General features: G+C 44.3%; 1 protein-coding gene across 4 annotated transcripts in view; it reads left to right on the forward strand.

Moving 5' to 3' along the window:
• NLGN4X (neuroligin 4 X-linked) overlaps window positions 1–27,206 on the forward strand; it is a 134,645-nt gene that overhangs the window by 3,955 nt on the left and 103,484 nt on the right. For all 4 annotated transcript variants that reach the window (XM_087829545.1, XM_087829542.1, XM_087829544.1 and 1 more), the window contains exon 2: window positions 24,614–24,782. The gene's annotated coding sequence lies outside the window, so the exon portion shown is untranslated. The remainder of the gene's footprint in view (window positions 1–24,613; window positions 24,783–27,206) is intronic.

Genomic DNA, 27,206 nt, shown 5'->3' on the forward strand with positions numbered 1-27,206 from the left:
TGCCCCACCCTGTCTGTATGTGTGTATATGTGTGTCTATATATATATAGACACATAATATATATATAGACACATAATATATATATAGACACATAAAATATATAGATACATAATATATAGACACATAATATATATAGACACATAGTATATATAGATACATAATATATAGACACATAATATATATATAGACACATAATATATATAGACACATAATATATATACATAGACACATGCATATATATAGACACATAATATATATATATAGACACATACATATATATAAAAAACCACTTGACATGTAAGAAAATAATCGGGGCCATTTGACCAAAGTGGTAAATTACTACGTCAGTTTTAAATCACTGCATTCAAATGAGAATTTTTTTTCTTTTAAACCACATGATTTTGAGCAGGGAGTTTCATGATAATTAATGTTTCATAGCCATGGTTGTCTTGGATGCCCCTTTTCAGGTGTTTTCACATATTTTTCGTTGTACTTTTTTTTTCTTTCCCTAAAGCTGACACTCCCTCGCCATCAGTTCATTTCTACCCCAATCTAAGGATAGAAAAGTATTTGATAAGTGACCAATTGCTATCTGAGGTAGATACATTTTATTAAATTTTCAAGTGAATAGATCTGAGCTTTTCCTTTTTTGTTTTTATTTTTATTTTGGCTTGGAATGTAGACTCATGATAAGTATGTGTTTTGTCTTTTAATTTCTGAACTTGGTCTTTTAACTTTGTTTGCTTTGTGCACAGCTTCTGGCCTCTGCACATGGATGAGAGAGCTCGCTAATTGCACAGTGTATGGCTTTCAGGATGTGCAAGGGTCTCTCTTAAGCATGCTTTACAATACAGTGCATTTGCCCTCGCTGGTTTGACTCAGTGATTAGAATGTTGGCCCTCAGACTGAAGGGTCCTGGGTTTGATTCAGGCCAAGGGCATGAACCCCTGTTGCAGGCTTGAACCCCCGCCCCAGTCAGGGCACGTGCAGGAGGCAACCAATTGATGGGTCTCTTTCTCTCTCTCCTTTCTACTCTCTCTGAAAAGCATTGGAATATCCTCAACTGAGGATAAAAAATATTAAAAAAAGAATTATAAGTGCTTTTATATCCAGAACACAACACAAAACCTAGACAGAGGACAGGACGGAGGACCCCAGTCTGCCACTGGGGCCTCACAAAAGTAAACATTCCAGGGCCGGGGAGATGCCTTGGGTTTCAGGAGCTTCCATTTCAAACCCGTTTCACCTGGTTAATGAAGTGTTGTCAAGAATGCCACTTGTTGAGGGAACTTGTTTTATTCAAATGAAGTGGTTACAGGAAAATATTTTGAGTGCTTTCATACAGTCCCCTGCTTCTCTGCTTAAAACATACTTAAGTCCCAATCTCGGTGACAGCTGACATTACTTATGTGAAAGTCTCGTGCAAGGAACAGATTTTTGAGTATGGAAAACACACTTCATTCTTTCTATAATGGTTTCTGCCCTTAACAATATGCATTTTATTCCCAAATGAGAACACAATCTGTTCAGAGTCTAGTTTAAGTCAGAGGCCCATTTATTTATCTATTTATGTCTGGATACTGTATCTTTTCAGAAGAGAGAGTCCATCCTCTACTTGATTACGTTAAAGAATTCTAAGGCAGACGATGGCTACTATGTATCGAAAGCTGATATCTTAAACATTGTCAGCCACAAGTTTCCAATGCAGGATAGGGCTTTTACCCCATTCAAGGATAGAAAGCGGGAATGTAGAAACGGCAGGCCACGTGGGTCTGGGCAGTGAGGTCATCTGGCCTGAACTATAACCATTCACGGGCCATTCACTCCATGAATATTTTCCAGTCTTGTCATTTTTCTGTAAACAACCTACGCTGGGCCTTTCAAAGCCACCACTGTTCTTTATTTGGTGAATGGCAGGACGGACGGGAAACCACCACTTCATTTTTTCGTGGGGCGGGACAGAGTAACACAAATGAACAGGAATGAAAAAAAAAAAAGTGATCCCTCCCAGAATTTGCCTGTTTATGGGCTTTGAATGAATATATAACAGAAAGATTTTTTTTCTCACTGATGGTTTTACTAAACCAAAAATCAATGAAAAAGCTCATGAAACCAGCATGTGAATGGAAGGTGGGTGGTGGAGAAAAGCCAGTTGAACTAGGGCTCTGATTTCAAATTTCAGAGAGTTGGTGCTGAGTTCACCTGTCCCAGGTGTTTGCAAAACACCTGAGCACCACCTACCTGTGGAAATGGGCCAATCGGATTCAAGAATGAGCCTCTGTTCTGTCCCAGAAGTGGTAGCTCAGTGAACAAACCAAACCCCAACAAAAAAGGAGATATATGGTGCCGGGCTGGTGTGGCTAAATGGGTGAGCATTGAGCCATGAACCAGGAGGTCACATGCCTGGGTTGTGGGCTCTATCCCTAGTAGGGGGCGTGCAGGAGGCAGTCGATCAATGACTCTCATCATTGATGTTTCTCTCTCTCTCTCCCTCTCCCTTTCTCTCTCTGAAATCAAATATATATATATATATTTTTTTTTTTTAAAAAAAAAGTAAATATAAAATATATGGTAACTTGAGGTTGCATTGAATCAGTTGCCGTATAATTTAGGAAGGAAATGACTTAGAATGAGCCCTTGAGGCCTCGTTGGAATAAATTTCAGGGAGAGAAACTTTTATGTCAGCAAGGTGCTCAGAAAATAACATGTGTTTTCACAGCTCTTTGGAAATGTGGGAAATGACCCCAGAGCTTGGTCTGGGTAGTTTTATTTAAAATTAGGTTATATAGCCCCGGCCGGCATGGCTCAGCGGTTAGAATGTCAGCCGGCACACAGAAGGGTCTTGGGTTCGATTCTCAGACAAGGGCTTTCAGGTTCGGTCCCCGGCCCTAGTCGGGGCACGTGTGGGAGGCAACCAATTGATGTGTCTCTCTCACATCAATGTTTCTCTCCCTTCTACTCTCTCTAAAAATCAATGGAAAAAGTATCCTCCAGTGGGGATGAACACTAACAACAAACAATTACATTGTATAAATAGCAATTTGTCTCAGTCATGAAGTGCTGTTTTTGGATTACAAAATCGGGCCTTCCTGGCTCTGTGCGCTGATATTGGCGATCGTGTCGGTGCCCAGAGGCTGATGGGTTGGATGCGGGGATCCCGGATTGTGACGTCATCACCCAGGCGTATGATTTTATTTGGTTTCGTTATGATGAGAACCGTCAGTACTGGGAGACCTACGCTCTTCACAAATTTTCATGTGTGCGCACAGTACGGTGTTGCTGACCGTAGGTGTGATGTCGGGGAGCAGGTCTGTGGAACCCCTTGTCTTGCTTAATTCAAATTTTATAGCCGTTGATTCATAACTGTCATCTCCTCCTGCCCCAGCCCCTGGCAGTCACCACGCCCCTTGTTTCTTCTGTGAATCGGACTCGCTTAGATATCTGCAGGTCACTCCCTCATCCAGCCTCGTCTCCGTTTCTATTTTTGCTTGGTTGTGGATTTGTTGGGGTTTTTCTTGTTGTTTGGTGGGTGAGGGGAGAGGACACTCAAGTCGATTCCTTTAGAGTGTGTAACTTTGCCCGCTGGTTTTCTACATTAAAAACAATAGAGACTTGCCCCGACCGGTGTGGCTAAGTCGTTGGAGCCTCAGCCTGTGTATTGAAGGGTCTTGGGTTGGGTTCCCGGTCAAGGGCACGTCCCCGGGTTGCAGGTTCCATCCCTGGCCCTGGGGGAGGCGTGTGCCGGAGGCAGCCCACCTATCTCTCTCTCTCTCTCTCTCTTTCCGTCTCCTTCTTTCCCCCTGCCCCCCTTTCTCTTTCTCTAAAAAATCAATGGAAAAAGTGCCCTCAGGTGAACGCACACCCTCACACAAAAGTTGCAGGACTCGGTAGGATTTGGATCTCTGAGGAAAGCACCGGGGTGCGGGACGCTGTGATGGGCGCTGGTCAGAAGCCTCCGGGTGCATCGGCGTTTATACCTGCGTATTGCTCTGCCCTCACGGCCGCGCCGGGATGTGCACACGGTGTCCTTTTTCCGTGTTTGGTATTTCAACACCGCCCGTGTTTGGGTCAGGACCGCGGGAGGCACTCGGATGACATTACCTTGACACCCAGCCAGCACGGATGGCTGAGCTGGCAGTGTTCAGGTCTCGGCAACACCGCGTGGGTGGTGGTGGGGACCAGAGCCCATCGAGGCCGAGTGCTTCCACTGTGTCCAGTTTTTCCCACTTAAAAGAAGCATCGCTCTCTGAATGGGCTATAGGTAGCAAAACATAAAAATCCGTGCACTTGAAGGAGCGAAATGTCATTGTTATCCTATCACTTGGGTTCGCCCTCATGGCTTAAAGGCACGTGGTAAGAGCTGACCTGTGTGGGTCTGCGTATATGTTTATATAGATGCATATTCCCATGTGCATGTGTAACCAAAAGCTATTGCAATACTTTAGATCAAAGCAGAAATAACCAAAATGTCAGAATGAAAGATGTCAGTTTGCCTTTGTCGTTTTCTTTATTTTTGTCCAGACCTAGCTGATATTTTAAAAATTGGTAATGCAGCCCAGCTGGTGTGGCCCAGGGGTTGAGCGTCGACCTATGAACCAGGAGGTCAGGGTTTGATTCCCGGTCAGGGCACGTGCCCGGGTGGTGGGCTCCATCCCCAGTCGGGGGCGTGCAGGAGGCAGCCGATCCATGACTCTCATCATGGATGTTTCTATCTTTCCCTCTCCTTTCCTCTGTCTGAAATCAATAAAAACATTTAAAAAAAATTTGGTAATGTAAGTGATCTGGGATGGACCTGGAGCACTCCTACTCCTCTTTGAAGGTGAGCACCTTTGTGAACAATGAGACCTAAATAGATAGACAGGGTGTGTTTCAGGGCAAACGTCATTTTCTCTACATTTCCTCGAAGCTTTCTTTTCTTTTTTCTTTTTAATTTAATTTTATTTATTTATTTAAATATATCTTTATTGATTTCAGAGAGAGGAAAGGAGAGGGAGAGAGAGACAGAAACATCAATGATGAGAGAGTCATTGATCGAGCCTGCAACCCGGGCATGTGCCCTGACCGGGAATCGAACCCCGATCGCCTGGATCCCAGGTCGACGCTCAACCGCTGAGCCACACCCAGCCGGGCTTCTTTTCTTTTTTAAAAAAAATATGTCTTTATTGATTTCAGAGAGAGGAAGGGAGAGGGAGAGAGAGAAACATCAATGATGAAAGTCACTAATTGCATGCCCCTGACCGGAGATCGAGCCCACAACCCGGGCATGTGCCCTGACCGGGAATCCAGCTGCCATCTCCTGGACCCTAGGTCGACGCTCAACCACTGAGCAATGCCAGCCGGGCATTCTTTGAGCGGTATTTTCTAACAAGGTACTGTCACCCACGTTTACGGTGAAATGATCTATACCCTACGTGTGATAAAATACGGCCCTTTCTTGTCCGTCGATACCGTGCCTTTGTTGCCTCCCGGGATGGAGAGTCTCAGGATGTTTACAGGGCCAAACTGCGCACTGTTTTGAAAAGGTAAACTCCTAACCCTTTTATCTGCCTTGCAGGAGATGCAAGTGTTTCTTTCTTCTGTGCATAAGAGCTCTGCTGAGAGGCCTTCTATTGAAGCCTCTGGCACAGGAGCCGGATACATTGTATCAGCACGGTAGACAAAGTAGCCTTTTCGTTCGGGGGAAACGCCAGAAGCTGGAAGGCACAAAGGTTGAGAAACTCATAAATGGCCTCTTTGTGACCTGGGTCCCTCTGGTCCTGCAGGTTGCCTTTGGGTTCTAATTCTACCCGGGCGTTTGGAGTCCCGGGCCACCTGCAGAGGGCACCGTCCCAGTCGACAGCCAGAGGAGGGGAATTAATGGGCAAGGGTTTCCCATCTGGGTTGTCGCCTGGCCCCAACGGAGTGGGGGGTCTTCAGAAATTCAATGACACACTCTAAGTCTGCAAAGAGATGCGGGTTTCTGGCGCATCCATCTGCTGGCAGGTGGAGCCAGGGGCCTCAGAGCAGGTACGGCGACTTCGCAAAGAGCGGTTGCCTCCACAAAATAGTTTTGTTGGTAGATGATCTCGAGAGAGTCTTCGTCGTCAAACTTAGCTGAGCTCCGTTGACCTAGGTATAAGCATTGCTCCATTTTTGTATTTATATATTTTCATATTTATATTTACACGCCATGCATTTCTATAATTGCATTTATATCAGCTTATGAAGAAAGCATTTATTACCTAAACTCACTCTATTCCAAAATTTATCGGAAAGACTTTTTATATATAATGGATACAATTCATTTACCACTGTAATGTATTATAGTTACGTAATCCTTTATTATAATATTACATACGATTGTATCTAAATGTATAACCTATCTAATAAGTTAATGTAAATATATAAAAATTGATGTAAATGTACATACAGTGTAGAGATAGATACATAGATGAGATAGGTAGATAGGCTAAGAGGTAGGCAGTCGGATGCACATTTTTCCAGAAGAAAAGGTGACCTATGTGGTTAGAATTTCCAGGCCGGTCCACAATGTCGACACTCACGGGTCCTCGGGAACGACAACGTCCCATTCCAGTGCAGGGGAAGAGCCGTCAGTGTTACCGTAGTAACAAGCATATCACAGCTCTCAGGGGAGCTCAGTTAATGGGTAGTCAGTGGGGAAATCTCGCGTCAGTGGGGACATATGTGGAACCGCGAATCTTCCTGCCTGGATGGCCAGGCATCTTCTGTCCCTGGAATACGAGGCAGCCTCTATCCGCGATGGCGTGGAGCTCGGCGGGAAAGACCCGTGCTGACCCCCATGGGCGTGCTGGTGGGTGGCCGTGGCACTCCTCTAAGCACCCGCTTGCCTACTGGGGGCTGGGTCACTTGGATGGCCTTGCTCACCCTGGAAAATTCATATGGTAGGTTCGGAAATGGAGTTCCTCAGGATATAGTCAACGTTTTCTGGAAGCTAGGGTCTCACTCCAGCGCCAAGTAGTTCTTTGTGTCTATGCTTTCATGCATCGCTTTTATTGAGCATGTACTATGTGCCGGTTGTATGCTGGCAGCTGAATTTAGTGTTGGTAGGATACAGATGAATTAGGTGTCTATCTGCTCCCCAAAATCCCGACCTGTGGGAATGTTCATGAAAAGGTTATTAGGGTATTTAGTTCTTGTATATATCGCCCCTTCCCATTTTCTGGTATGTGTTTATGTGTGTGTGTGTGTGTGTGTGTGTGTGTATAAAGTATATATATACATATATATAAAGTATATATATACACATATATATATAAAGTATATATATACATATATATAAAGCATATATATATACATATAAAGTATAATACTTTAACATAGGGTAGTAGAGCTAGGCTCATTAATTAACATCCATCCCCTATGGTCTTTCTTTAAAATCAATAAGCAACAGGTAGATATTTCAGCATTTCGAAGGCATGAACAACACCTTGAATTCCAATGTATCCGAGTATCAAAGACTGTAAAATCACAGATGATTGTCTCGGACTCTATCACCCCTCATCAAATCTGTTTCCAACCATTTAAGGTATTTTAGCTTCATGAAACAATGTTGACAACAGACAGTGACACTCATACCGGTGAGCTAGGGTTGCTGAAATAGGAAGTATAGATTGCCTTGTCTCAGAGGAAAAAACTAAATTTAAATTAAAAATTTTTTTAAATGAAAACATGATAGTAATTGTTGGGAAGATTTCCTAAGTCAGGGATTTTATATATTTATATTTATATTTATATTTATATTTATATTTATATTTATATTTATATTTATATTTATATTTATATTTATAAATATATAAATATATAAATATTGATTGATTGATTGATTGATTGATTGATTTCAGAGAGAGAGAGGGAAACATCAATGATGAGAGTCATTCACCGGCTGCCTCCTGCACGCCCCCGACTGGGGATCAAGCCCAAAACCTGGGCCTGTGCCCTGACCCGGAGTCGATCTCTGACCTCCTGGATCACAGGTTGATGCTTAACCACTGAGCCACGCCGGCCAGGCAGGGGTTCTTTCTTACGGAGGCTCCCAAGATAAAATAAATTTGGAGAATCTCCAATGCCATAGCCCTCTCTCCAATTTTACAGTAAAAACACACACATGAAGGATCCGAGGAGCCCGTCCTGAATGAATTCAGGAGACATCACAGATCACTGGAGATGCTTTGTAAGGAGTGTGGCCCAAATTACATAACTGCCGCCACCGAAGTGTGCTGAGAATCCTTCTATTATGTTTTGTTGACACAGAGCAGAGAGAAGAGCTAACAGGACCTAAGTACTCGAACGTGTTTAGATTGGCAAGGTAATCCGCAGAGATCAACTGGCTGGGATTTTCTTTCTTTTTTTTTCATTTCATTCATTTCTGCATCATTTGTTGAAGGGGAAAAAAAAGTGTGTGTGTAGGAGGTGGGGACAATTGCACAATAAAACATCAACCTCACTCTTATAATTAAGAATAAAGACGTTTTGCCCCGGCCAGTGTGGTTCAGTTGGTTGAGCATCTTCACGTGACTGGTTTGATTCCCCGTCAGGGCACATGCCCAGGTGCGGGCTTTATCCCCAGTCGGGGGGCGTGCAGGAGGCAGCCGATTCATAACTCTCATCGTTGATGATTCTATCTCTCTTTCCCTCTCCCTGAAATAAATAAAAAAATATATATATATTTTAAAAACCATGCAGCTACTTGTAAATCTACCCACGTGCCGGGCTTAGGTTGGGAGCACTTAGAACACCCTATAGTGTTTGAAAACAGTATCGTTAGAAAATCACAACCGTTGAGATGCAGACAAGACATTTTTTAAAAAAATCAAAAAACAGATACAAAAAGAGAACCATGGATAAGGCAAATACCTGACTTTGGGGTTTATCTCTGCCTGTTAGTGCAGGGAGCTCAGGGTTAGCGGCGGAAATGCATCCCAGCAGGCGAGGCGAGACAAAGTATCTCTTGCTGAGAACAGTAAAGTGTAACAGGGACGCCGGAGTTACATAGTAGCTAAATGTTCAGGGACAAGAAACACGAAGCAGGGAGACTAGAAGAGCAGAGCAGAAAGCGGGAGAAATCTGACGGTGTTGCAGAGCACGACCGATGGACGTCTGCGAGACGGAGACAGGCGGGTGCCGTGGAGACCGTGCAACAAAGAGGAGCCAACACATGTATCCTGGGAAAATGCAACCTCAGCAACAGCGCTCTGGCGACTCAGGTTCCTAGCGGAGACCCAGCGGCGGCAGGTTGTGGGGATTAAAGACCCGTTCAGACATTGAGCCACTGAAAATCCGTGGGAAGGTATTTTAGGGTGACTCAGGCTGCCGTGAGTCACCCTAAATATCACAGATCGAGTAATGTCCGTGAATTTACGGGATGATTCCATCGCCTGACGAGTCTCCCTTTGAGGATTAGCAAGAATCGGGTATGAACAGTTATAAAAATTACATGACAATTACAGAAATAACCGTATTAATATGACAAGTTTTTGGGGCGTTTAATCCGGTCGCATCCAAATTAACATGCAATTGTTTAGTTCTGTAAATATGCATAAGCCCTGGCTGGTGTTGCTCAGTGGTTAGAATATGAGCCTGATACCAAAGGGTTGAGGGTTTGATTCCCAGTCAAGGGCACGTACCTGGGTTGCAGGTTAGATCCCGGACCTGGTTGGGGTGCATGCAGGAGGCAGCCAATCGATGTGTCTCTCTCACATCAATGTTTCTCTCTTTCTCTCTCCCCCCCCTCTTCCTTTCCACTGTCTCTAAAAATATGAAAAATTACCCTCAGGTGAGAATTAACCAAAAAAAAATATTTTTAAAAAAATAAGGATATATGTTGGGCATTTATAGAACTAAATTGTTGATTTGGATGTGATGGGTTAAATAGCATATATATATATAACTTATATATATTAATTATATATATTAAACACATAAACATATATATTTACATATGCACAAATAATTTATGCCATAAAAGAGTCAATAAACATTCAAATGAATAACGTTTATTGACAAACTTGAGTGTTTCAGTTCTATTGGTAAATCATCCCAAGATGTGCGCTTACCTTTTCTCTCTTTAAATACGGTTTAAGGTCAAGAAAACTAAAAAGGGAAGGTGGTGCCAACATTGTATTTAAATGTAAACTGTTCCCTTCTCTCCCAAATACACTGTTTAATTTAGAGAAAAGACACCTCTGTCTTAAAACCCTGCAGTGTCTCCAGGCGGGGCCTCGGGACTTTCCTGGAGGGTGGAGCTGAGCCCATGGGTGTCTGTCACACCTTGCTGGGCGGGTCTGGATTTGCAGATGTTGAAACAACTCTCTGTTCCCACACAACGGGCATCGCTTCTGGTTTCTCTGGTACTTTCCAGTCTGTGGGGTCTCCCCAGAGGGAAGTTATCCAGCTGCCTGAGTTTCTAACTGTCCATCTCCAGCTGCTCCGGGAGGGGGGCGCGGGGCGGGGGGGGGGGGCTTTCCATCTCCCTGGGGCCAGATGCTCACCAGAGCTGGTCAAATGGAAGGCATGTGCTTTTATTTCTTCTAGTCTGATATCAAACCTACTGGAAAAAGAAATCCTCTCTTTAGATTTAAGAACAATAGTCAAGAATACATTGTATACATTTTTTTAGCTACTTCTGTTTATGGGGGAAGCAAAGGCATGGATCTTGGAAAGGATACATTGTTACCCACTTTTAAAAGAATATTTACTGTTGAGGCCTGGGGAGGGCGGTGGGGTGGAGGGGACACCTGTAATACTTTCAACAACACAGAAAAAATTTAAAAACAGAAATTGTGATTTTTAATGACGATTCAGCTGGATTAAGGGACTGGTCCAAGGAGACGCAGAAGTTACAGTTGCTGAGCATGATCTGTGTGGATCATCAGCAAAGCTCACTATTGACCCCCTATGTTCGGGTAAATGTTTGTTGTAATGGGGACCTGGGACACCTGGGGTGTTTTAGTGTCTCGGCTCTTTCCCAGGGGCTCTCTGTGTACCTGGGGGTTAATAATTGTTTGACAAACACATGTGCCTCTTTGTTGAGGGCCTTTTAAGCTTTTCACTATCACTTTTCTAAGAACTTGAGCCTGGAGCTGTGGATAAAGGCCTCTCCTTTGTCTGACACTATTTTTTTCATGATGCTTTAAACCAAATGCAATCAAAACGATTTTTTTTTTTTTTATTCCCATGAGAGGCATTTTAAAATTTTAACTTAGTTGTTAAATTGCTTTAGTAAGTCTGGGTTGTACTCCTGCACAGTTAAAAACAGGAGTTGATTACTCCATTTGTTGGAAAGTGTCAGGGTCTGAAGCCGGCAGACCTGCCTCCCTGCTGTTATAATGCTGACTATTATTTTTGCACATGGACCATTTTATAAAATGTAAACCATTTCTTTTTTGTTTTTTTGGTCTTTGGGACATTTTTGTGATACTGTTTTTATTTATTTTAAAAAATTTATTGGGGTGACCATTAGTTAATAAAATTACATAGGTTTCACCCAGCTGGTGTGGCTCAGTGGTTGAGCTTCGAACCATGAACCATGAGGTCACGGTTCAATTCCCGGTCAGGGCTCATGCTGGGTTGGGAGTTTGATCTCCAACAGGGGACGTGCAGGAGGCAGCCGATCCATAATGTTTCTCTCTCTTAGATGTTTGTATCTCTCTCTCCCTTTCTCTCTCTCTGAAAAATCAATAAAAACATTTAAAAAAATTATATAGGTTTCAGGTGTACAATTCCATAAACATCATCTGTATGTTGAATTGTGTTTTTATTTTTTCAGCTTTAAATGAGTTCTAGTTATACTAAAAAATATATAGTCCAGACAGTAGCTGCTTAGTTATTTTCCACACCAATTTAATAGTGTTGTGCCGGGGTTCATTTGTCCCAGGGAAGGCACCAAACCCAGTACTTTACGATGAACTAAACTTCACCCTTTATTTGCTGTTTCACCAGTTCCTACCTAATGCCCCTTACTCACCCAGGGTCCCAGCACAATACCCCATTTAATTTCCTTGTCCTGTTTCCCTGTGTGCAACAGTTTTATGACCTTGCTTTGCATGAGCTTAATAGTTTGGAGGTATTATGTACAATTGGAGTTTGTCCGCTGTTGTAGACTGGGGCGTGTCTGTTGGGGAAGAAACACAGAAAAATAAGTTTCCCTTTCATGATCGTACCAAGGGCACAAGCCATCGACATGACATTCCCTGGAGATGGAGCCCGTGCCACCTGGCTGAGGTCATATTTGCCAGGTATCTCCATTTTAAAATTACACACCCCTCCTCTTTCCATAATCTCTTCTTTCGAAGTAAGTCACTAAAGTCCGTTCATGGAGGAAGAAGGGAGAATTCAGCTTCATGTTTTGGATGGTCCAGTATTTGATTATTAAGAATTTCTCTGTAAAGAATCGTTGTCCCTTCTCCCCAGTTCATCTATTCATTCTGTCGGTCATTTGTATCTGTCTGTGCCATGGGTATTTAATGTATCCTTTCAATGCTGCATTGTAGCAGTTCATTTATTTATTCCATCATTCACTTGTATCTGCATGTGTGCGTGGGTATTTAGTGTATCCTTCCAATGCTACATTGTAGCAGTTCATTTACTTATTCCATCATTTGTATCTGTGTGTGCACGTGAGTATTTCATGTATACATCCAGTGCTACATTGTAGCAATTCATTTATTTATTCCTTTATATCTGTATGCGTGCATGGGTATTTAGTGTATACGTCCAATGCTACATTGTATTAAAATCCAATACTACATTAGTGTTGCTGCTTGGTTACTTACTTTATTCTGTCCCTATAGCTTGGACACCAATACGTTGTTGCACTTTGATAGCTGGTGAATGAGAGGACTCTGTGTTAAAGAACCGTGAGAGCAAGCCTCCCAGCCAGAGTTTGGACCTGGGTGGAGAAGAGTTTAATCTTGGATGGTGTCTGGATAGAGGAGGATTTTATTCTTGGAAGGTGTGAGGGACCACGGTTTCTGACTTTGATGTTTCCCTCACAGTCTCACTTGTATTGGTCAGCTCTGCTCATCTCGCTGGTCCAGGGGTGTCCAGCATACACACATACTACCTTTCACCAGGAAACCTTCATGGACAAACAAAGTACAAATCTTTGACTGTGTTTCATGGCCTCCATATGTAGTTTTCCTATGGAGGAAGCAAAACACCCATAGATCCCAGCTTAAGAATGGCCTGGGGTCATCCCTTCTCACAAGTTATCTTAGTATTTTTCTTTTTATCTTTATTGTTGAAAGTATTATAGATGTTCCCATTCCTTTTTCTCTCTTGCCCCCCACCACCTCGTTTCTGCCCCACCCCAGGCCTTCCCCTCACTATTTCCTGTGTCCATGGGTTATGCACATGTGCATATAAGTTCTTTGGTTAATCTCTTCCCCTCTCTCACCTTCCCTCTGAGATTCCTCAGTCTGTTCCATGCTTCTTTGTCTCTGGTTCTACTTTATTCATCAGTTTATTATGTTCATTAGATTCCACATATGGGTGAGATCATGTGATATTTGTCTTTCTCTGACTGGCTTTTTCCACTTAGCACAATACTCTCCATAATGTTGAAGGAACATACTACTGACCTGTGATACCCCTCTGATGAGGTTAGATTTCGGAATGCCAGCATGCATGGCCGCACACATTTCCCCTCATGATTGACATTCTAAAAAGTGATCTATTCTCTTCACATTATGAACTGGGTTTTAATATAAAATTTTAATATGCACATGAATGGTTATCACTTAAGTATATCTCAAGAAGCATTCTTTTGAGTTCTGGGAACTGGGTCCATCTAATGAATAAGTCATTTAAACACACTGCAGCCTTTCCAAGGAGCCTTTAAGAGACAGTGGTTTTTTGGGGGTTTTTTTTGCAAAGAAAAGTGTGTATTAAAGGAAATACAAAAATTCAAAAAAAAAATCTAATCATCATTCCGCAAGACAGTGGTTAAACACTAAACAATTTGTGTAACAGCTGGTAGCAATTTTCTGAATATTTTAAACATAGATGGTCGTTATCTCTCTATATTACATTTTTATCTGTATCTATATCATGTGTAATGTATGTATGTATCTGTACATATCACATATACATCATATCAGTGTCTATAACTGTTAATATCATAACTCAATTATATCCAGGACTATGCCTCTATCATACTGTACTTACCTGTATTTATATTTGAATTCCACCCATATTTATATCACTACATTCATATCTTTGTGTCTATATTAGATCTCTATTTCTTTATCTATCTACAGTGATACCATTTTGAAGATTATGTTATAGCAGAAGTCACTTGGTACTATTGCAAATATTTATAGCATCTTTTTTCATGATTTATTCTCTGAGAAGGTCATGACTTAACTTATTAATCCTTTAATTTTTGCCATTTAGGGTATTTCTGCAGTTTTGATCCTGTAACTTATTTCCAAATTCTTCCATATAAATTCCATGTTCTTCATCATAGGGCCATAGTTTTGTGTGTGTGTGTGTGTGGTTTTTTTTTACATTGTTTTGATTTGTAAACCTTTCTTGAATCCTTTTTAAGAAGCAATTTTCTATGTACTTGAAGTCTATGGAATGTTTTATTATTGAAAATTGAAAATATATGCAAAAATACAGAAACTGGAGTCATGGATGTCCTGCATCCATCCCTCAGGTTCAGCAATGATGAATGCATGACTCGTCTCTCACATTTAACCTCACCTATTCCCCTGTTCTCATTATGGCCCCACATGATCCATCTAAAGACATGTCAGTGCTGTGGAGGGAAAGGGGCCCCACGCTCACCTGATGAGCTCAGGGGAGGCCTGCGGGGGGCCTTGCAAACTCAGAGGCCTAAAGGAGCCACCCAGGATGGTCTGAAATGAAAACTTTCTAACGAAAAGCAGTTTATGGAGGGTCGTCAGGTCCTTGGCTGGTATCTCCCCTGACAAAGGTCCATCTTTACCTGAACTGAGCCTGTCTATTGTCTTTTTGCATCTGGGATAACATATCGTTGGGATGTCAGAGTAATTTCCCTTTTTCCGGACCCCTCAGGGCACAGGCTCTGCTCTGCAGAGACCACAGATCCCCTCACTGTCATCGAGTTAATTGTTGACTGTTAACCAATCTGTACCCGCCTGAGAAAAAGACGTGTGTCCATCATTTTATTTTCTACCCAACCCCAGAGGTTTCCCTGCTTTGCTTCCTCCCGCCTCCCTCATCTGTCACCAAAGAATTTCATGGAACCCACATACGCCTCCTCTTTCGATTGTAATGTATAAAACAAGGTGCAAAACTCCCATTGTCGGGAGCAAAATCTCCATCCGTTCAGATCCTGCTTCCTGGCAACTGTCCACAGTGCGGCTCAAATACACTCACGCACATCTCCAGAGGCTTCAATGTTTCTTACATTAACTGTGCATTGTTCTAAGACACAAGAATCTTTTTTTTTGTGTGTGTGTATAGCCAGCACATCTTTACCACGCCTAAAATCACCAACATCAATATTATATCATCACCTTTCAAGTCACAGAAATCAAAAATGGTTTTTCAATAGTGTCCTAACTCCCCCAAAGTCAGCGCCCTGAAAACACTCGACTTGCCTATTAAATTTCTCCCGGCCGCTCTATCTCCCCCTCCATCTCCATTTCATGCAGTTTCTCTTCATCTTGTGTGAAAGTAGGTTATGGAATCAGCAAAATGTGGCACATACGCAGGTTATTTTTAAAAGAATGGGCGTGGTTTCCGTAATCCTCAGTCTTAGGTTACAGGCTCCCCAGGGACTGAGGCTTCCTGATTGAGGCCCTGCCCACCCAGGAAGAAAGCTTTGTAAATGCAGCGCTTTGGGGGGCGCTGTTCTTAGGAGTTGCTGGACCTCAGGCTACCTGGCGTCCAGCTGACACACAGGACTGACCAGGAGGCAAAGAGAAAGAATGTCGGAAGCTACTCTTTGTTCCATCATTAAACGCACACGCACACGCACACGCACACACCCCCTGCACATTTTGCCACTTTCCCAACTCACAGTTAACCTGATTACGTCCGTCTGTCTGAAGTCCTCCCTGCGAATTATATTTAGAATGATGATGAAGACCAAAGCCTAGCAACCCAACCTACACAATTACAGCAGGACGTCCATCTCATGCTAATGTTATTATGACCCAAATTAAGACCGTTTAGGGACAGGTGACTAACGAGGCTGCTTCCTCATCACTGGGGGCTCATCTCACCTCCAGCTTTGCAGAGATGCAGTTGACCTATAACATTGTGTAAATTTAAGGTGTGCAACGCGTTGCTTTGATACATTTATATGTTGCAATATGCTCGCCTTGGCTAACACCTTCATCTCGCCACATAGTTGCCATCTCGGTTTTGTGGTGAGAACATTTAAGATCTATTCTCTTAGCAACTTTGAAATGTGTAATACAGTGCTGGCAACTAGAACATTATATCCCCAGAATTTATTCATCTGATACCTGGAACTTTGCGCCTGTTGACCCGCATCGCCCCGGTCCCCCAATCCTGGCAACGCTGCTCTACAATGTTGCTAACAGTTATTTCATCCTTTAGCCAAAGAAGCGTAGATCCTTTGGATACATGGTTACACATTGGAGAAAAATAATACACAGTAGGCAAGTAACAGAAACGGGTTATTCACCTTCTCAAACGAATAATCTTGCTAGAAATAGCAAGGTGTGTCCTGTACACGTGCGTGTGTGTGTCTGTGAGTGTGTTTGGCAAATTCGAGCTTCTAGAACATAGATTAGGGAAATTAAACTATAATTAGGAGATCATTGAAATTTAGTATAAGGTGATGCATTAGGAAATGTTGCAAACTAGTAAGTGCTGTATAATATTTAAAATGGTATTTGTTGCCCTGGCCGGTGTCGCTCAGTGGTTAGAGAGTCGCCTGCACACTGAAAGGTCTCAGATTAGGTTCTTGGTCAAGGGCTCGATCGCCGGCCTGGGTCGGGGCACATGCCCAAGGCAACCATGGATGTGTTTCTCTCATATTGAAGTCTGTCTGTTTTCCACTTTCTCCCTTCCATTCTCTCTGAAAAGCAATGGAAAAAATATCCTCAGGCAAGGATTTAAAAAAAAAACACCCAAAAACCAAAAAATATAAAATGAATCAAACCTGATTTCCTCAGATATTTTGCAGGAATACATCTTTCTTCTAAAGCAAGGTTTGCTAACCTTGGCACTGTTGATATTTGTCTGGATATTTGTGTGTGTGTGTTTTGTTTTTTTTTGGTAAGTGGCTGCTCTGTTCATTGTCAATGTTTAGCAATATCCATGCCCTGAAGTCCCTAGATGCCAGCAGCATATATGTCCCCATTTGTGACAATAAGATCTGTCTTCTGACGTTGCCAGATGTCCCCTGGGGGCAAAATCCGTCTCAGTGACAACGCTCTGTTATTTATAAAATGAGGTGTGCATATGCCAGGTTTGACACGGGGAATTTCATTGTGTTTGGGATGCTATCTGTGCCGGGCATGACCAGAAAATTCCAGCAAACTGTGCAAAGAGAGATAGTGTCCGCATTATTCTGCAAGCTCTCCTTCGTAACGAGAATCGACTGGATGAACCTTTATCAGTTGTAATGAGGATTTGGTGGCTATTTGGGGATAGTCAACATAATTCACTTTATCAAAAAAGAACATGAGACTGATTTATGGGAGTGAGAGCTTGAGAGAGTATTAAAAAAAAGAGAGAAAAAAATAGAGGAAAATCCTTGGAATGAAATGCAGCTGGCTGGCTTATGTAAAATTGGGCAAAATCGATGAAAGCAGTCGCCGGGCAGACAGCGCTGTCTCTTTTGATGCCCGGAATCTGATTTACCATCCAACCCATGTGCACAGATTGGTGAGAGCTCTCAGTTATTTAGAAGTTATTAACATCGATGGAAGCCGTACCAGTGCTCAGCACAGAAAATTAAATTTAACACTCATCAAGATGGGGTTGTATTTTCTGAACTGTTACGCTGATTGATTGAAATTAGGTTCTTCAACAAAATAAGAAGTTTTAATATTCCGTGAGTGACTGCAAGATGGATTTATACGGGGGGGAAAAATGGGTTTTCAAGAGACGTATTATTAACCCCGGAGACTGGGAATTAATATCACTGGCCCCAAAGGATGCACTGTAACATTTGTCATCAGTGACTTCGTAATAGGTTATTTCGTATTATCGCTTTTAATTTCTGTGATAAATGGGCAACTTTTACATTTTTATGATAAAGGGATTATGCAAAACCAGTTATTTTTATTCAGATGGCAATAAAGTAACAATACGTTGCCCGGCCCCATTCAAAGTTGCTGACGTTAAATCCGTAGTAGTTTTATTTTAAATATATTTTTACTGATTTCAGAGAGATGAAGGGAGAGGGGGAGAGAGACAGAAACATCAATGATGAGAGAATAATTGATCGGCTGCCTCCTGCTCGCCCCCTGCTGGGGATCGAGCCCACAACCTGGGCATGTGCCTTGATTGGGAATCGAACCCCGATCTCCTGGTTCATAAGTTGAAGCACAACCACTGAGTCACACTGGTTGGGCCAAAATTCCAAAATTTTTATTTTTTAATTTTTTAATATATCTTTATTGATCTCAGAGAGAGGGAAGGAGATGGAGAGAGAGAGATAGAAACATCAATGATGAGAGAGTCATTGATCGAGCCCGCAACCCGGGCATGTGCCCTGACCGGGAATCGAACCCTGATCGCCTGGATCCTAGGTCGACGCTCAACCGCTGAGCCACGCCTGGGCAGGCCCCAAATTTTTATATGTGTATATATGTATGTGTGTGTGTGAGAGAGAGATAGAGAGAGAGGAGCAAAGAGAGATAGACCTAGTCCAATTTTCTCATCCGACTGCCAGGTTGAACAGTAGGAGCTAAACCTAAAACATCACGAGTCCATAAATCTCCTGCTACAGATAAATCAAGTGTTGTGGTTAAATTGTTCCCCTAAAAAGATATAATAAAAAAGAGCTAAGATCTGGAAACAGCCCAGGTGCCCATCTGTAGATGAGTGGATAAAAGCTGTGGTGCATTTACACACGTGGAATACTATGCAGCTGTGAAAAAGCAGCATCTGTTACCCTTTGGGGCACCATGGAGGGGCCTGGAGAGTATTATGCTGAGTGAAATAAGCCAGGCAGAGAAAGACAAGTACCACATGATCTCACTCATATGTGGAATCTAATGAACAAAATAAACTGATGAACACAATAGACCCATAGACATGGAAGCATGGGGCAGACGGAGGGATCGCAGAGGGAAAGGAGGGTGGTGGGAGGAGAGATTAACCAAAGAACTTAAATGCATAGATGCATGACCCATGCACACAGACAATGGTGTGGGGAAGGCCTGAGGAGGGGAGCAGAGTAAAGGGGGTTAATGCGGGGGGGCAGGGAAAGGGGTACATCTGTAATACCTAAAAAATGAAGAAAATTTTAAAAAAATCCTAATCCCACAGCATGGGACCCTGTTTTCAAATAAGGTCTTTGCAGAGGTAATGAAGGTGAGGCCATGCAGGTGGCCTTCATCCAATAGGACTGATGCCCTTCCACGGGGGGGGAAATGCCCTGTGAAGACCCGCCCGCTGGGAAGACAGACAACCAGGGAGAAGGCAGCCCATCGCAGAAGGAATCAAAGTCCGCAGAGCTGCAGCTACAAGCCAGGGAACACCAGGGATTCTCCCGCCCCCCAATCCGGAAGAGGCAGGGAGGATCTTCCCTGGAGCCTTCAGAGGGAGCGTATCTGGGGTGGGGGTCCCCCTGTTTTCTTTTCATCTTCACCCGAGTATATTTTTTCCATTGACTTTTTTTTTTTTTTTTTTTTTTTGAGTGGAAGGGAGGGAGGGAGAGAGACAGAGAGAAACGTCAATGAGAGAGAAACATCAACATTGGTCGTCTGCCTCCTGCACCCCTCCTTACTGGGGATCGAGCCTGCAACCTGACCGGGAATCAAACCCTAACCTCCTGGTTCATAGGTCGATGCTCAACCAACTGAGCCACACTGGCCAGGGCCCAAAGAATATTTAAAAAAATAAAAGAAGGCAGGGTGACATTGGCCTTTATGTCAATACATTTTGCAACCATTCAACAGCCTTAAAACCCAAAAACCAGGCCAGGCAGAGCCGAGTGCAGCTGGCTCTGCAGACGGTTTCCGGGAGCCTCCTGCAAGCTGGCCGTAGAGTTATTTTGTTTCTTTGTTGTTGTTAATGCTCTCGAGAGGATATTTTTCCCATTGTTTTTCAGAGAGAGTGGAAAGAGAGAGAGAGAGAGAGAAACACTGATGTGAGAGAGACTTATCCATGGGTTGCCTCCCACACGCACCCCAAGCAGGGCCGGGAATCGAACCTGCAACCCAGGTGCATGACCTTGACCGGGAATTGAACCTGCTAACCGTTTGTGCATGGGCTGATGCTCTAAGCACTGGGCCACCCTGGTCAGGGCGGGGTCCCCTTTTTAATGACTGTCCTTGGAAGGGAAACAGCGGTTTCCCTCCACTCTAAAACGAGCGGGTTGGACCCATCTCCGGGTCCATTTCCAGCTCCGCTGATTCGAGAGCCCTGATCCTGGTAATTAAGACTCTTGACTTGAACGCTGCTCGTTGGCAACCATCATCAGTGAGGCCGCGGCGTCCCTGAGTTTTCTGAATAAACTCCGTCGTGACGTTGTTAAATGTCGGAGACAAGCAGGAAAGAAGGTTTGCAGCTCGAAATTGTGTGATTTAAACCAGACTCAGCCCTGGTTGGTGTGACTCAGTGGTTAGAGTGTCGGCCCAGGTGCACGGAAGGGTCACGGGTTCGAGTCCCAGGCAAGGGCATGCACCTGGGTTGCGGGTTTGATCTCCGGCCCTGGTTGGGGTGCATTCGGGAGGCAGCCAACCGATGTGTGTCTCTCAATTGATGTTTCTCTCTGTTTCTCCCCCCTTCCCCTACCTCCAACCTTCCTCCCTTCCAGTCTCTGTCTGAAAAACAATCGCTGGTCTACACTAACACACACTCCAGCCCCTCTCCTGTCCCTGGACCAGGGGGGAGCACACTCAAGTGCTGACTTTCTAACCATTGCTTCCTGGTGACCAGCCCGCTTTCTGAAGCGATCCAGGTGCCCACCAAGAGTCGCCTCCTTAGAACAAAACATACTCCCCTCACCCGGGGAATTGCAAGGGCTTTAGGAGCTGTGTCGGGAACCAGGGCCCAAGACCAAACCTTAGAAAGATGCTCCTAGTGTTCGTACCGCTTAGGACCTTAGAAGGGAAGTTGGAGCTCTGTGCCAGGAGCAGCGGGGTGGGGTTAGGGACTAATATATACATATTTTGTATTATTTGAGACATAGCCTTACTTTTTCCATCACATGTTCTGCTCACTGCCTTCTCCCCCCCCATTTAAAAAATTTATTGTATTTTTATTTTTTAAAAATAACTTGAGCATATTTTTTCCATTGCTTTTCCGAGTAGAAGGGAGACAGAGACACACACACTTCCACGTGAGGGAGACACACGGATTGGTTGCCTCCTGCATGAGCCCCTACCAGGGCCAGGGTTCGAGCCTGCAGCCCAAGTACATGCCCTTGGCCAAAATCGCACCGGGGATCCTTCAGTTGGAGGGCTGATGCTTTAACCACTGAGCAAACCGGCCAGGGCCTGCCTTCTCCGCCTTTGAGCAGCATATCCGGCATTCCTCTTTGCTAATGCATTTGCACCAGAAGAGCCCGACCACCTCACACTTCCTAGCTGTGCAAATTTTAGTAGTTGATGTTCATGTTTCAGTTTTATCATCTGTAAGAGAGTTATGATGAGGGTACCTGCCTACTAGGGATGTCTGCAAAATAAATAAGTTAATAAAGCACCTTAAAATATAGTCTCACCATGGGCATCGAAGGCAGGCTCTTTGTATTTGTCTTTGACCTAACGATCCTATTTCTTAGTCTAAATATATATATTTTTAAAATCTGTTTTTATTGATTTCAGAGAGAGGGCGAGAGAGATAGAAACATCAACGATGAGAGAGAATCATTGATCGGTTGCCTCCTGCACGCCCCTGACTGGGGATGGAGCCCACAACCCGGGCATGTGCCCTGACCTCCTGGCTCGTAGGTTGACAGGGAACCACTGAGCCACACCGGCGGGTCTTAGTCTAAATGTTTTACAAAGGATGGCTTCATATTATACTTAGATCAACCCACAATTCCTTTGACCTATTTTGCTTCCCGCAGTGAGCCCCGCCCCGCCCACCTGCACAGCTCCGCCCGCAACATTGTTTCATTCAGTGCAGCGCGCATCCAGGTTGTCTTTTGGTTTTGTGCCACTCAACCTGTTACAAAATAGTCAATTTTCATGAGCCACTTTCCCTGCCTGGAACATCCGGCCCTCTTCGCGCTTTAAAAGGGTCGCGATTGTTTCCATACGGAGCCCAGTCTCACAGACGAGCTGCTGGAGAAACACGTAGTTTATGACACTCTCTTGAAAGGTATTGAACAAATGAGAAATCGAACGGTGCCTGTTAAGGACAAGTGTCAAGGACGCGGCCGTGGCAATTTTCCTGGACTTGTAGACGAGCCGGACAGGCCACGAAACCAAATTGTCGGATGAGGGACTTTCTGTTTAACCTCAGGGGAGACGGGTTTCCCTGGGTGGTTCAGCTGGGTGTTTCTGAACTACCGCGGTTTACTGAGACCGTATGGATCACTCGGGATCCTTACCTGGTTTACTTCGCAGCCACCGCTTAGCTTCCAAAATCGCTTTGCCAGTATTCATATCCCTTGAGTTTTTACCGGTTTTTAGTATTTTTTTAAAGAGGGTGTCATAGCAAAGTTTTGTCAACTTCCCCCCTTCCATTCTAGTCCATGCCTAGACTGTTGAGAGTGATGGATTTTTAGGAACGTTAAGGATTTGGGAGCTTCACTGTTTACAGTCTTACTTGGAAGCTATGCATTTGCCCCGCTGTGCGTTTTGGCTCCACCTTTTGCTGGATGGACGACGCCGTGTGCTTTTGAGTTTTGTGGTAAATATTTGGGTCAAAATTAGCCGTGTGGGCAAGAAATGAATTCCTCCCTCCCTCCCTAATTTTAATCCCCACTCAAGGATATATTTTTATTGATTTTAGAGATAGAAAAAGGGAGAGGGAGAGAGAGAGAAACATCCATCATTTGCCTCCCATATGTACCCTAATCAGGAGTTGGGCCCACAACCTGGGTATGTCCCCTGGTCAGGATTCAAACCCATGACCTTCAGTGCCCTGGACAATGCTCCAACCAACTGAGCCACACAGGCTGGGGCATGAATTTCTTTTGAATTATCAGAATTTGGGGGGGGGGGCAGTGATTGGGGAGGAGCCGAATTGTAAAATTCATTATATATACATTTTCATTTAGTCCAAATTGAAATATCTCTTTTTCTTTGTTTCATTGGCGTTCATAATGCTACAAAGGAAACCATTTGGACATTGCATAAAAAACTGGGAGCAAACCCAAGACAGAAACAGATGTTTTATTAAATATGTGTCTTGTTAAAAATGGTTGTAGTCGGAAAGATTGTTCTGCTTGAGAGACAGAGATAAAACGGGCTAGACAAGTTAGGGTACAAATTAAGGTCACTTATGCTAATTTGAACACTTACATACACTAAATTTAGAAACATCCAGACGACCCCACGGAAAGCTAGAGATGACTCCTTTTCTCCCCTGAGCATGACTTTTTTTTTAGCTACTCAAAAAAAATCTACCGAAATTAAACTGATTCTTCTCAATATTCTTTTAGAAACTCAGTAGGGCGCCGAGACTCAAAAGAAAACTAAATATATCACGGACACTCCTAGGGCTGTTTTTCAAATTTAAAAATACCTCCGATACACACTCAGGTGTTAAAAATAACTTTGTATCGTCTCGTGTTTGTGTTGTTTGTGTCACTAGGGCTGTTTTTTCAGATTTAAAAATACCTCCGATACACACTCAGGTGTTAAAAGTAACTTTGTATCATCTTGTGTTTGTGTTGTTTGTGTCACTAGGGCTGTTTTCCAGATTTAAAAATATCTCCGATACATGCTCAGGTGTTAAAAGTAACTTTGTATCGTTTCGTGTTTGTGTTGTTTGTGTAACTACCTGGGAGCCTTAGTCAGGGGCGATGTCAGCACCTGAGTTGTACTCGTGGTGCAGGTTTCTTGGAAACCTTGGGGAGCCGGGAATAGTTTCCTCGTATTTTCATAGGTTGTGCTCTGAAAAGCACGACCCTTCAGGACCCTCTCTGCGGCCGTCTCCCAAGACGTTGTCCGAGCGGCCATCTCTCGCGAGCACGACTCTCTCTGTCCCCCCGACAAGACCAAAAGGTCCTCGAGGGAAGGGGCTGGGTTACAGTCGTCTTTGAAATTCCTTTTCTGTCTCATCTCACGCAAGGCCTCCGCTCACCGGACATTTCTGAAATGACAGAATGTGGGATTTATAGATAATACGTACAGGGGATTTTTCAGATACGAGAAAACCCGGGCACGTGTGCCCTAGGCCAGGAAGCGAACGGTGACCTCCTGGTTCACGCAGGCCGACGCTCAACCACGGAGCCACGAAACTGCCGTCTACGAAAATATTTATATCCTTCCGTCTTATGTTCTAGGTTTCTTCCTGACCTACTCCCTGGGGACAGCGGAATGGCTGTGAAGGGCTCGACGAGTCCCCACGTCTTCGGCTGTGAAGATGAAACGGCGTGGAGAGGCTCACTTGAAACGCTTTCGTAGGGTGGAAAACAACAGCTCTTAGCGTCCACGCCTGAGGTGGCTCCAAAGGTTGGTTCGCTTCCACCGCACTATTCAGAGGTGCCTTTGAGGGATACGGCGTTTTTCTGGTCGCATTTGCGAGCATATCAGTAACTCATCGGTATAGGTTTGCTTTGACTAATTTCAAATAATCACGGGCGATCCTTCACTATGCATGATGCCCGGGGGGGGGGAATAGCCTTACCGGGGGTACCACTTTGTAAATTGTAGAAATGTCTAACCGCTATGTTTTACACCTGAAACTAATATAATCTATATTTTCTACTCTTATTCTCACCTGAGGATATTTTTCCCATGGAATTTTAGGGGGAAGGGAAGGGGAGGGGGGAGATTGAGAGAAATTCTGAAGTCAGAGAGACATTGATTGCTTGCCTCGCACCCCCCACCCCCCAACTGGGGGCAGGGACCCAACCTGCAGCCCAGTACGTGCCCTTGACAGGGAATTGAACCCGAGACCCTCCGGTGCACAGGCCGACGCTCCAATCACTGAGCCATGTCAGCCAGGGTGATAATATTGAATATCAACTGTAATAGGAAAATTTAAAAAATTAAAAAGGCACTCCTGGAGATGAATTAATCGCTTAAGAACGGGGTTCGTCTTTTCAAACAATACACGTATGGTAGGGTATAGCGTTACGGGAAAAGATGATAAAATGTAATTTTGTATGAATTTCAGAATAATCAGCTCTTTGTAGCCGTATGAATCTGACTTAAGGCCATGGATAGCACTCCATCCAGTCCGGCCCCAAATGGAATCATAAAACCAACAAGTGTTCTAACCCTGAGAATTCATTCTTTTTAAAAAAAAATTCAATTTAACTTTTTTCCCGTCACCATTTATCCCCTGGATGGACTTGAAGGACATTACGTGAAAGTGAAATACGCCACCCGGAGAAAGGGAAGCTATTGTTTAACCTTTAAAATACTAACCCATGACGGTGTCTTGTAATTTCAACGCCAGATGGAAAACGCAGACAGTGATCCGAGAGGAGCAGGGTTGCTCTGAATCTTCCCTTGATGTGAACCGTTAGCACCCAAATGGCAAAACGTTTGGATGTCACTGCCGCCCCTTCGGGGTCCCGGGGTTGCTGGTACAGCAGGGCCGCCGAGAAGCGGGTTATGTTGCGTGTGCACTGCGAATTATGCTCCACGAGGAAAATAAAGGACATGCAGAAGGCGTGTATCCGTGCTGAGCGGCGCAGGTGCACGCCGGGAGCGCAGTGAGCTGAGCTCCGTCCAGCGAGAGCTCTTTCTCCTATTTCCCTGCTCGCTGCCCTTCCCAGGGGTGGGCATGGCCGGTGGCAAAGGCAAGGAGAGGATTGTGCCAACTGTCCCCGAAATACAACGCTCACCTGTAAGTGGGAAAGGGCAGCATTGTGTAAGTTTCATCCCGTAAAGAGAGGATTCCGAGGACAGCGGACAATCATCCCCGAATTACTGCTGGCCAGAGAGCGATGGGTGTTGCCCTCATAGAGCCAAGGCAACCGGGTGGCGTTTCCTTCCATCCATCTGACCCGGGGGGGAGTGCGGCACGCTCAGGATCAGCTCTTGCACATTACGTCTAAAACATGGACCGTTTTTGCAAATTGCATTTTGCGTAGATTTCAATAGCGCGGCGAAGGCCTGGGGAGGCGGCGGGAGCGGGGTGGGAGGGGTTATTGAGGGGGGAAAAAAAGAGGCATCTGTAATAGTTTCAACAATAAAGGTAGATTTTTAAAAAATATATTGCAGCCCGGCCGGGCGTGGCTCAGCGGTTAAGCGTCAACCTAGGATCCAGGCGATCGGGGTTCGATGCCCGGTCAGGGCACATGCCCGGGTTGCGGGCTGCAGCCGATCAATGACTCTCTCGTCATTGATGTTTCTCTCTCTCTCTCCCTCTCCTTTCCTCTCTCTGAAATCAATAAAGATATATTTTAAAAATATATATATATATATATATTGCAGCCCTGGCTGGTGCGGCCCAGTCGTTAGAACATCCGCCCATGAAATGAAGGGTCCTGGGTTCTATCCCCGGTCCAGGGCACCTACCTGGGTTGCAGGTTTGATCCCCACCGCCGATCGGGAGGCAACCAGTCGATGTCTCCCTCTCTGTCTCCCTCCCTCCCGCTCTTTCTAAAAAAAAATTAAAATACATTTCAAATTCTTAATTTAAATAAGCTGGATCTAACATATACGAGCACGGAATCGATTACCTTAAAAAAAATTAAAAATGAGCAGTGTCCTGGTCAAACGCACGAGGCGGACGTCGGTGACCTCCGGCCGCCTGCTTTGACCTTGACTTGCCACGCGGACGAAAGCGGTTGGTTCTAGAATCCGCGTTTCTCGAGCCGTCCGTTAGGGAACCGGCGAGGAATTACTTTATTCCAGCTGCTTCTCGTAACCCCCTCCCGCCCCGAAAGAAAGCTCATGAGGACGCCGTAAGCGGGGCTTTTC

This window comes from Miniopterus natalensis, chromosome X, assembly GCF_054644295.1.
Source record: "Miniopterus natalensis isolate mMinNat1 chromosome X, mMinNat1.hap1, whole genome shotgun sequence".
NCBI lineage: Eukaryota > Metazoa > Chordata > Mammalia > Chiroptera > Miniopteridae > Miniopterus > Miniopterus natalensis.